General features: G+C 42.0%; 1 protein-coding gene across 3 annotated transcripts in view; it reads left to right on the top strand.

The window, feature by feature from the left end:
- Positions 1–12,376, top strand: part of pphln1 (periphilin 1) — an 84,294-nt gene that overhangs the window by 34,838 nt on the left and 37,080 nt on the right. The window lies entirely within an intron of this gene.

The raw sequence follows: 12,376 nt of genomic DNA, 5'->3' as shown, positions 1-12,376 counted from the left end.
AAGTGTCGGAACAATTGCATGTCTTTACCGTTGCTACGATTGTATAAAGACAAGAGTGTAATGTGTTCAATAGGATCATTTATTCACTTGTATCCGCAGAGTTTGAAGGGCGACACAATTATGCAACTGTTATGCACATGATCTGTCAGTGGGTGCTTTCTACAAAGCTGTGGCATAACTTAAGTCATGAAAGTCATATTTGTCTTATATGTGTATATAAAACCATTGCAGCAAAAAAAAAAATTTTTAAATGCTCTAAGAAAAACATTTTTTTACGTGTCTTTACCATTATTAAACAAATGATGTTAAAATGACCCATGTACTGGACCTGATTAAAACCGTGACATCTATTTGACATAATTTCAAATGGGTTAGAATATAAATATCACAAGAAAAAATTATCGGAAAAAAAATGTCGAATTTTATACAAAAAAAGTAATTATTCTTTGAAATACTGTAATAGTAATGACTTTTTTAGTTTATTATACCCCGAAAAAATATTTTCCTTTTATCATATTAAAACATTAACATACGAACTGCTTGACGATTATCGTAATATGTAGGATTTCTTGTCAAATGTGATATTTTTTCAGCTCAGCATGGCCGCCATCATTTTGTGTTGTGGAATGTGTAATATTGCCGTGTTCATGACTGAAGGGCTCTGGGCCGCCCACATTGCTGCAAAATAGTCTGTTATTGTGTGATTTATGACTATATTGTTGAGCGTGTCAACTTCATCGGTTTGTTGCAGTGGTGTTGTTCTGTAGCGACTCTATTCAACATGTTACACCAAAGATACCGAGCCTTTATAAAAAGAGTAATTCGATCATCTTTTGTGTCACCATTTCTCTTATTTCCCAACTGGGCCCACTGCAGAATAGAGCGCCCCAGCGCCTCTTTTGTGCGTCCACACAGAAAACTGTAACATTAAGCCTATTTACAGCAGACAGAGAGGGAAAGGGATATAAAAGGTAAGCCCTGTAGGCCTAAGCATGCGGCCAAAGAGGAAGTGAGGATCAGTGTGGCATGGGCAGCACAAAATGGGGGGCCCCTGGGTCAGTAAATTCCGCAAGTGAAAACAAGGCCCTGTTACAGGCGGGCGCACCACACCGCACTTCCCCGGGCCCGGCTTTTAGCCGTGCGCTTTCTCTATCGCTTTTTTTTATTGACTTTGCGGAGGACTGCTTTGAAAAGAAGCCGCGTTGATGTGGGCTGGCGCACTTTGTGATGGCAGCTTGGATGTCACGAGCAATGTAAGCTTATCTTTTCTATCAGCTCGGAGCGGGAGACGACGCTCGCGATCTTATCTTTTAGCCACGCCAGGCTCATCTGTCACGCTGCGGCCTGGTTAGTCGGCCCGAGCTATCGTCATTCGTCAGGATGGATGGGACGTGTGAACTTTTGATCGTCGGCTGCTTTGCAGATTCATGTCCACTCAGAATTAGGCTTCGTCGTTTTTCACTGTAAACTGACATCAATTTGGCCCCAAAAAAAACACAAGACAAATGGAAGTTTTTTGAAAACAACACCATCATTCGAGTCATATTACTTACATACTGTATGTCCAATTTTAAACTGATGTAGATGAAGCAGATTCAAAAGACGGGTTTGGATAGCCGTACTGCATATTGCAGTGTTTTCATTCTCTGTTAATAGGGGTTGTTTTGACATTGGTGTCTGTATATGAAACAGTTCCAAGCTTTTATGTTATGTAACCAAAGATAAATGTAGCATAGTGTTTTCAGGGCCGGAAAGGTCACGTAGTCATTAAAAAAGCACGTGCAAAGGACATATACAGAAAAATCAAAGGATGCAAGGGCCATTTTGAAATTCTATAGTTTCGGATTTTTCAAGATTTTGGGCTAGCCAGCTGCCCCGTGTCCCGCTAAAATAGATCCGCCCCTGCACTGAACAGCAGCTGAATCCAATCCACATTCAGAATCCAAACGAGCAATCTGCAGTAAGATGACCCATTTTTAAAGCAGGATCATTCATGTGATATGCTCAAAAATCAGACTTGGACACAACCTTCTAAAAGTGAATTATATTTATTCACCACAGTGTTATGAAATGTTACTGTTTTAGTTTTAAAAAGGGTGGGTGGGTCTCTTATGGCAGCTTTTCGCCACTGCATCATTACTCTCTCTTTCTGCTGATTTTCATCATGGTGTCACCACTCTTCTGATGGTAAAGATCTGGCGATCATCGACAGTAAGCGATGTCTGCATTGCGGGCTGTGTCAAATGTCATTTTTAGTGTATGACACGGACCGCTGAAAATGGACGGTGGGCCGCAAATAGCCCCCTGGGCCGTAGTTTGAACACCACTGACTTATATGTAGACTTATAGATGACAGTTGATACTTCAAATATGCCAATTTGATGGGCTAAATTGGAATAATAGCCACAAGCCAAGTGCTGCAAAACCCAGTTTAAGCCTTTCACTTATTTGCCGATACTCTTACATTTAGATAGCTGCGAAATCAGTCGGCGTGACTCAACCCACCTCTGTAGGGAAGACATTAGTTTCTGTTTCTGACCGTGACCCCCCAGGGCTTGGATTTATGCCTCTTTCTTTATCCGTGACCCTGAGTAACCCGGCTTCAAACTCCCTAACCCCCTCAGTGAGAATGAGGTAAGTGGCTCCAGACATGGCCCCGAGGAGAACTGTCAATCACGCTGTGGGAATCATGTGGGTCCAGCCGTCCGCACAACATCAACTGGGCCGGATAGGGAACGGGAATTCCATTGGAATCATCCTCTGACTAAGCATAGTTTAACAATAGTCCTTTCTTTGTAATATATCGGGTATTTGGAAAAACTAAGTTTTCAGTGGAAAGATCCACCGTGGCTTACCCGCTGTCACTCGTCATGTCTACTTACTTGCAATCCCATGTCTTTCTGCCCGTGTCATCACTACGGTAGCCACAGGGAGAACAGGAGTAGTCGTAAAAGGAAGGTGGAGAATGGGGTTGTGTGTGTGTGTGTGTGTGTGTGTGTTGGGTGGGCACCCGGTTATCGCTGAGCTGTCATCAGATATGTCAGCTCACTCAAGTCAAGACAGATTCGGTTACGTGAAGTGGCAGACGTCCGCGGCACGCATTGCGTCGCAGAGACGGGATGGTCCAAGTCTTGAGTCAAAGTTGCTTAGCCGCAAAGCTAACATGAGTGGATAAGGAATTAATACATGGGGAAAAAAAGTGAGTGCAAGTAATGCATACAAGTTGATCATCTCTGAATGATTAGATTTAAATGCAACTACAGAGTGATCATTTTTGGGGATATTTTGCGTATTTTCTATGACTTGTGTCGTACATTTTATGATTGAACCTTTGTCTGAAAATCTAAAAATCGTACTATTGCCGTCGACTACAGTGGTTTCACGTTAAGTGAAGATTTGCGCTAATGGATGGCAGCGCCTCTGTTCTACCTCCGTGCTCAACATGAGTCACTTTACGGAGAAATGCATAACTCGGAGTGACAAGTGGACCTTTAAGGGTCAGATGCGCCACGTCACAAGAGAAGCTTAGCCGACTAAATCATCTAATTCTGGTATTTTTATGAGTGGGAAAGCGCTGGGTGAATGGCTTGCAGCAGAGCCGTTCCTCATTTTTGGAATTCTTACCACCTCGGAGAGGTAATCGTTGAATGAGGTAAATCAACAGTCGGCGTCCCACCCCCCAGGAGGGCTTTCTCGCGTGCGCACACAGATTCCCGACGCCCTGACGTGGGTTTTTTTTAAGACAGGTGTGTGACCCAGAGCGAGTTAAACGTTAATCCCGTCAAGTGGATGTGTCGTTTTCTCGCCAAGTGGACGCGACTCCTGGTGACGAGCCCCAAACATTCCTAATGAGGGCTGAGGACACACGTCACATCCGGCGAGCTACCTCAGACCTCCAGCAGCTAAAGCCCCATAGCTGGCATACCTGAGCATTTTGTCAGCCCCTCTGAGCTGGGTTCTTGAGGTGTTGACCATATAAGGCCCGGCGGTTGTTGAGCATTAGCTTTAGTTTCTGCCAAGTGTCAATAATGTGAGTTTGTTTGGATGCAGTATTTGGAGGTGACCGTTGTGCTATTTTGGTCCCTCTTGCAGGCCATGTCACTTCAGAGTTAATATGCACAATGCTGACATGTGCAGAATTTCTAGTAACATAACATCAGTACCATATGTACAGAAGCATAATGTTGCCACACCAGAAAAATAAAATGTTCCGTATCACGTTATAATGTGATAAATGTCATGTTTTAACATAAGTTCAGTATGACGTTATAACGTGATAAAGAGTTTCACATAATGTGATAAAAATTTACGTTTTAACGTTAAGTTTCACGTTTTAACTGTTATCAAGTTAGAACGTGGTAAGTTTCACTTTCGCATTCGGCAATACAAAACGAAGTAATTCCTTCGGGTTCAGGGCACTGGCAGAGGCCTATGAAGGTACGTGTGTCTTTTTTTTTTTTTGTCTTATAAATCAAAGTTACGAGCTATGTAACTACGCTGCTCTTCTATAATACTTGGAAAAAGAAAGCCAAGTGTTTAAAAAGATTTAAGATTCAAAAAGAAAGACACGCATACCTTCAAAGGGCTCTGCCAGTGACTTGAATCGGAAGGAATTGCTTTGTTTTGTTTAGCCAAACTTTTTATCACATTATAACGTGATGCTGAACTTTTGTTTTTCCTGGTGTGGCAGCAATAGGCTTCCATACATATGCACATAGAAGTGGGAAAAGTAATCACACACTGTATCTACAGTAGTAGTAGTAGTAGAAGTCCAGATACTGAAATGGAAATACTGAAATGTACTTAACTCATTCACTGCCAGCCTTCCCAGTTAACATGGATATTTGACTTCGAAAGCCGTCAATGGCTTTGAATGTGTTAAGTACAAAAGTAAAAAAAAATTTACTGACAATTTTATCCAGTACAATACTCATTTTGATAACTTTGCACAACGAAAAAACAAATGTTTCCCTCTGTAATTAACTTGCATAATGCTCATTTTGAGAAGAAGAAAAAAAAACTGTCATTTGGTTATTTTTACTTCCCCTCTCGAAAAGCTTTTAAAGAAAAAAAAAAAAAAGTCAATTGAACTGTACAGGTTATAGGTCACATTAAGGCTGGAAAAAGTTTTTCGATTTTTGTATATGACCCAAATCTGGCATTTGTATGTACAGTATTGAATTATTTGTACTTCGTTACTTCTCGCCATTGCAGATATGCAGCACATACACAGTTGCTATTCCCCTTAACTTGGATGTCAACGCTCAGAAAAATTGTAGCAAAAGCAATTACATTCCCATCTGCAGTGTGTGTGTGTGTGTGTGTGTGTGTGAGGGGAGTTTCCCCCTCAGGGTTGTACTGTAAGATGGTGAAATCCCAAACACGAGAGCACTTCAAGATGCTGGTGTGCGAGATCGTCTCGTAACTTAAAGATTCGTCTCATATTTCCGCGAACTTTGACCAAACTGGTGCAGTCGGAATTTGGGAGCAGAGCTTCATCTCTGAACCGCAGAACGTGAAACTAGCAACTAGTATGTGTGTGTAATAGCTGTTATTCCTTGGCTGCTCCCTTTTTTTTTTACACCTATGGATCTTAAAGTGATTACCTCACTCTTAAGTTAATACTAAACCTCTTCTATATGGCATTGTCTAATCTTTAAACCTCTGCAAAGCCAAAGTTACCCAACCCGTAATTTTAAGCACGACGAGCGAAATTTTATTCAATAAACTGCATGTCCGCTTCTCTGACACACTGTCATTTCTGAGTTTAAACATGGTTTACGCTACCATTAGTACGAGTTCACTCTTGTCATTGTGGGTGCATGGTGTGTATGTGAATTTAGGAGGGGGGGGGGGGGGGGGGGGGGGGGGCTCTTAGCGTCATGATTGCAGAGGTGAGCTAAAAAGCAAACGCGAGGCACTTCTGTGAGTACGAAAACACACATGGACCAAACAGATACAATGACAAGGTGATGGAAAGGGTGTCATTGGTACGTTTTAGGCTGATAAAGGAGTAATAAAATTGTCGCAATAAGTGAGTGGCCCCACACCCAGTGAAAGAGTCCCACATGCAAGTGAATTGACATCGTTTTACATGCACAAAGACTGACAGAAGTGCCCTGTAATTGCTGTGCCTGCACCGCGGAGGCTGAGGACCCCACCCGATCAATTGAGGGGCGGGATCAGGCCCAGGGGTTCCACCCGAGAGCACCCCGGCGGACTGGACACGTCCCACACCGAGGGACCCAGGGCGGTCCGCCGGCCCCACCGAGGCGCCCCGACAACTGGCCGCAGGGAGCCAATGCCACCTCCCCCCAGCTATCATTGAGAATGATGATGATGTTACATCAAGAGTGGTTGGTCCAAAACGTGTACATCCGTGTCCCTCCATTCAAGAATACTCTCCAAACAACATGCTCAGATGTTGAATTCTTCATTGGACCATGTCCTGTAACGTGAGAAGATCGTGTTGTTCGTCCTTATCTCATTTATGTTTTAGCACATAAACCCATGAGGTTTCAGAGGTGGGAACCTGGCTCCGATAGGCAAATTAAGCCCAATGAAAAACACATGTTCTACACACTCACACTCAAATGGAACAAACCACCCTCTTCTGATAACCGTGTTGTGTTTCAGATGATGTATGCACACTCTGCCTATATGCAGCGCTTAATCAGCGAGTTGGCCCTCGCGGTATGGAGGTTGTGATATATACACTGATGATGGAGTGCTTTCTTGTGAGAAGCAAGAGCCCTTAGTGTATGCCATGTTGTGCAGAAAACCAGAGAGGAAAGGGGGGGGGGGGAAAGCAAATATGGTCATTCCTTTTATTCAAGCCACAAGAATTTGTCTGGCCTGTATCATATCAAAGTATTCAAAATGTATGGGGTTCGGAGTTTCTGGTTTAGGATGGCAATTTTATGAAAAGATGATGTGTGATGCCGAGCTTTGACACTTCAATTGTTCAGCGCTTGTCTGTGTCATGAGGCATGGTTGTGAGACAAAAAGCAGACCAAGGAATATCAAAGAATATGGCTGTACAATTGTTTTACATCAAGAAGTTGAAATCTGGGGTCTGTATAATTTTCTGTATTTTACACAGCAAATGTCTTGTCCATAAAAAATATAGTAGGGTTTACAGTGAGTCCCCAAAAGCGAGTGACCCAACCATGCTTTTGGTTTGCATCCCATAGTTGCATAGTTGATTTTTTTAGGTATATCCCACATAGGGCCTGACCGATATGGATGTTTGGAGGCCCATGCTGATATTGGTACAATAAAATTCCGATAACCGATTAATCGGCCGATTAATTCTGGAAAATATACATTTTCAATAAACAATACAGACTTTTGAAACACCCTGTATAATGAATAAAGTAAAGTTTTTTTTTGCTCCCTTAACGCTTACAACAATAAAGATGGATTACAGGCAGAACACTGTTTTCCTTTCGTATTTGTTTCAGAGTGGGCAAAAAAAAAAATAATAATCACCCGATTTTTGCTGATTTAAAAAAAAAAAAAGAAAAATCTTTGTTTGAATGTCATTATCATTGTCTTATGTTGTAATGTGTAAAAAAAAATAAAAAATAATAATAATAATCTGTCAATTTTTGCCGATTCTAAAAGGGCTAATATCAGCCGATTAAATCGTCCGGCCGACTAATCAGTTGGCTCCTAATCTCAATACTTTTTGATCTATTATATACTAGCGTGTGTGTGTCGAAAGGATGAAATGTGTTCGGTTTTAGTGTCTTGGACTGAAGTCAGCCCATTGACCAAGTTGTCCTTCCCGTGTTGCCTTTCCATTGTGGTCTCCCATGTTGCGATGATGTACACAATAATGATTAACGCTTCACTCGGACCGGTTTGAACTGATAATCTGTGGCTAATGGTATGGTTTGTCAGTGATGTAACGCTACACCTGTCAGAGGCTGCCGTTGCCGCAGGGTGTCGAATTACACACAGACATTTAGACACACACGCTTTACCACTAGATGTTTCTCAGGTGTGTCGGAGATGTTGTTTTGCCACTGTGTACGTCCCAAACCAACTGTCTGCGAGTAAGGATGGCACCCTCAGGATCCCATATGCTGTTTACCATCTGGTCGCTGCAGCACGAGAAACACTAAATACTTGGTAGAATGACTTTGCGTTTTTTTTGGGAGTAAGCTTAGCTACCAGCCTACCTTAATAGGGGGCTTTTAATGCAAATCCGGATGCCTATAGGCATAAACGCTTGTTTGTATATTTGTGCGCCACCATAGAATTCTGCATCCAAGTGCAGCATCACCACCAACTCAAGAATGTAAACAAAGTGATCCTCGGGAGACAACGTGGCGTCTTCTGCTGAGCTTGTGTACCTGCAAATGTTTGTGCCAAAGTCAGACACTTCTGATGGTTTTGCGGCCTTACAGCCAGGAAAAGATGATGAAGCAGGAAGTACACTGATAAATATTTCCTAAAACAACAGTAGAGAGGAGATAAAGCGATCTGAGGCGATAAAGTGATCTGAAGACGAGTCTGCGCCACACAGTCTTTCTACAGTATGTGTGCGTGTGTGATGAATGGGATCTCGCTATGTTCCTGTTAGCTGTGACTCACCATTACGGCCTCACCAGGCTGCTGCCTTGGCATCACTGTCGCCAATGCAGCCAACTCTCGCTGACTCGCCAGTGAGTGTGTGTTGTTGAAGAGCAAATTACAGCAAACATTCCCCCTAAAAATCAAAGTGTGTTCTTTTGCTGAGGTACAATTCTCCCACTTTTACAAAGGTCTTTTTTTACATTTTTTTTTTTTTTTAAAGGAAACTTTCATGCTGCTTGACAGAGCACTACCATCTGTGTGGAGCAGCAGGGGATACCGGAATCGAGATAAAACCTTCCTCTGACTTCAGTGCAGTCCCCAGGGAACAAAGATATCAGAAGATGCCCTTGCGGATGCTTTCTTAATTTAGTCCCAAATGCAATTCAAGCCTCCCCTGCACTAATGCTGCTTCATTTACTTGAGAGTCATTTGGTGCGGTTCAACCTTCAGTGAACATTGATGCTTATCAAAAAAAAAAAACAATAATGCTGTTATAAGCAAAACCTATATATTTTTGCCCCAAAACCCTAGATTTTATATTACATTAAAAGAACAGCTTGAGGCACATTTTGAAAAAAAATTTAAAATAAAGGCCAGATTGGTCCAGAGCAATAGCAGCAATGATTAATTTATCAGCAGATGATAAGCTTGTAGGACATAAATAGAACGCATAAGGTTATAGAGTCCATAGAATCACAGTGATGCTTGATGTTAATGAACTAGTGTTGTCTTTAGTCGATTGGCCATATGGCACAGAGATGTAGCTATAAACAGGATAAAAAAAAGTATCGTCACTTCTGTAAAAGTCTTTTATTATGGGTCCGGCTGAACCAACAGTGTGGTCGGTCGCCAGAGCTGCATTGTCTGTTTGTGTAAACAACAATTACCCATAATGTCCACCTTCCCGTGCCAAAAGTAAGCTTCAAGTCCGCATTTTGAACAAGAGCGAATGCGGCAGCGTGCCCATCTTTCTATACAAAGAGTTAAGAGAGAGTTAAGGTCGGGAATGGCTCCAACAAACACTGCAAAGGCAAACTTTTGTTGTCGCAACAAAAAAAACAAAGGCTTGATTTCAGGCCACAATGTTTTCCAAACCCGAGGACATTTTTATGTGTGCATAAACCTAACATAACATCCATTAGTGGCAGTTGAATCTCAACCTAAAAACCCGTCATTTTGCATCCCCTTGGGTACTATGATTCTGAGGTCTGAAATCTCTACAATTGTGGCAAGGGAGGTTGTTTTTCATTACCATTTGTTTAGTTATTAGCAGGATTACTCAAAAACTTGAGGTGGGCCAGGAAAGAACCCACATATCCCAGGGGCTTATTCCATCATTTCTAAACGGGTGCAATGCAGCTTGGTGCATCTAGTTGCTTGTTGCCAAAGACTGAAACGAGGTGCAAAAGACACACATACCTGAGGTATACGTGCATACTCTTTGATATATGTGGCCCACAGAAACACTTACAAAAAAGTATTGCCCCATTCTCAAATTCTTATTTTATGCAGTTTTTAAGCCATCCAGAAGTTGACTTGCTAGTGAGTTTTGGATCATTATCCTGCTGCAGAACCCAAGCGCGCTTCAGCTTGAGTTCATGGACGGATGGCCAAACATTCTCCTTCAGGATTTTCTGGTAAATAGCAGAATTCATGGTTCCCTCAATCACAGCATGTCGTCCAGATCCTGAAAGAGCAAAGCAGCCCCAGACCATCACACTATCACCACCATGTTTGACTGTTGGTATGATGTTCTTTTTTTCTAAAATGCCGTGTTACATTTACGCTAGATGTAACGAGACACACGCCTCCCAAAAAGTTATACTTTTGTCTCGTCATTCCATAGAATATTTTCCTGAAAATCTTAGGAATCATTCAGATTTTTTGTTTTGTTTTGTTTTTAAGCTTTCGCTATTTTGGGACAGCAGTGGTTGTTGCCTTTGAGGTCGTCACTGTGCTCTTGGGGTCATTTTAGTTGGCCGGACCACTCCTGGGATGTTCACCACTGTTCCATGGTTTCTCCATTTATGGATAATGGCTCTTACAGTGGTTCGCTGGAGTCCTAAAGCTTTAGAAATGGCTTTGTAACACTTTCCAGACTGAGAGATATCAATTACTTTATTTCTCATTTGTTCTTGAATTTCTTTGGATTATGGTATTTTGTTGCAGGTTTTTAAGATCTTTTGGCTGCCTTCATTTTGTTTGTCAATTTTATATTAAGTGATTTATTATTATTTTTTGTTTTGATTGAACAGTTCTGGAGGTAATCATGCTTGGGTGTAGTTAGTGAAAATGAACTTTCCCAAAAATGTGATTAGCCAGAGTTAATTCACGATTTAACAAGGGGGTGGGGAATTATCTTAAACATTAAAGTGGGGAAACGATGCAAAAAATATAAGAATTTGAGAAGGGGGCAAATACTTTTTGACGGCACTGTATGTTGCCAGCATAACACATGCGCATATCTTGGTCGGGCATAACCAAGTCACCTGCATTTCAAATAAAATATTTTTTTAATGAATATACAACCGCTTTTTTAGGGCGTCGCACTCACTATAATGATACCTACAGTCTTCTCACCTCGCTGACTTCTGACACCAAAGGCTTTAGTAGTAAATCACTGTAGCCTTCTAGACTTGGCTAGACTTCAGAGAAAAGGCTTCAAAGTCAATCTTGGAGTTTTTTTTTTTTAGACTCTGTACACTGTCAGGGTTATTGTAGGCGTCCATTTCAGTCCCTCAAGGTTAAGTCTAAACTAATGTACCCCTTAGGGCTAATTATTGGACTCCTGTTTGGCTGTTTTCCAGAGGTTTCCAAACTGTAGAAGGCAAGGACACCGCCCCAGCGACAAGACATTGTACCCCTAAATGGACAATGTTTTGAACTTGATGGGCATTTATGTGGATTTGGGGGTCACCTTTCTGACTGCCCAGGTCAAGGTCCACTGGCCCCAATATTAACGGGGGGGCTTGTAGGTCATCTACCCCGAGGGCGACCTACAGCCGTGACTGCGACGTCAAGTGACCTTTGTATCAGACTCGACACAGACATTGACAAGGGCACATGCATACATGTGAAATGTATCCTAAAGAAAGACTGTAGTGGTGGACATTTCTACCTTGCTTTTCATGCATAAATGACAAAATTATGTGATAAACTGCTGGTCCTGGAAAGAAAAACAAAGTGCAGTTATTTATTTAGGATGACCTTGAAACAAAACAGAGGGAGGCTTGTGTGCAAATTCAATTAGAAGCGCAATTTGAAACGAAAACAAAGAGCTAGCTTGTTAGTTTGATGGATGAGAACATCCCAATCAATGCGCAACCATGCATCATGTTGGATTATGTCTCCGGCTGCAACCAAGAAGCGTCACGATCGTACATCTGCAGCTTTTAAAGTCCCGTTCCAACGTCGAGCAGCCCTTTGCTAATCACATTAGGGGCCTTCTAATGTTGTCAATGGGCTCCCTCCAAATTTCGTTTTTTAACTTCATAAAAAGCGTCCTCCTTTTCCGATGCATAAATAATTCGGTCATTCACTTTCGCGTTAAAATGAGACCACCGGGGGGGGACGTGTTTTTCAAGTTACAGCCATCGGAGTTGAATAAAGACACTATTCATCGAATCACTGGCACCACTACTGTTGGCTTAGGCAGAAGGGGGAAGAAAACATGAACACATACAGTATAATGACTTGGACAGTTTCATGACCTCCAGCCCTGCATGAATGAAAGTAAATATTGCGAAATAGCCGACGATATGCAGTGGCGGTCCGAAAAATCATTTTCAGGGTA

The sequence above is a fragment of the Phyllopteryx taeniolatus genome, chromosome 22 (genome assembly GCF_024500385.1).
Source record: "Phyllopteryx taeniolatus isolate TA_2022b chromosome 22, UOR_Ptae_1.2, whole genome shotgun sequence".
Classification (NCBI taxonomy): Eukaryota; Metazoa; Chordata; class Actinopteri; order Syngnathiformes; family Syngnathidae; genus Phyllopteryx; species Phyllopteryx taeniolatus.
Note: the sequence above shows the minus strand (reverse complement) of the source record. Positions and strands in the feature narration are given on the sequence as shown.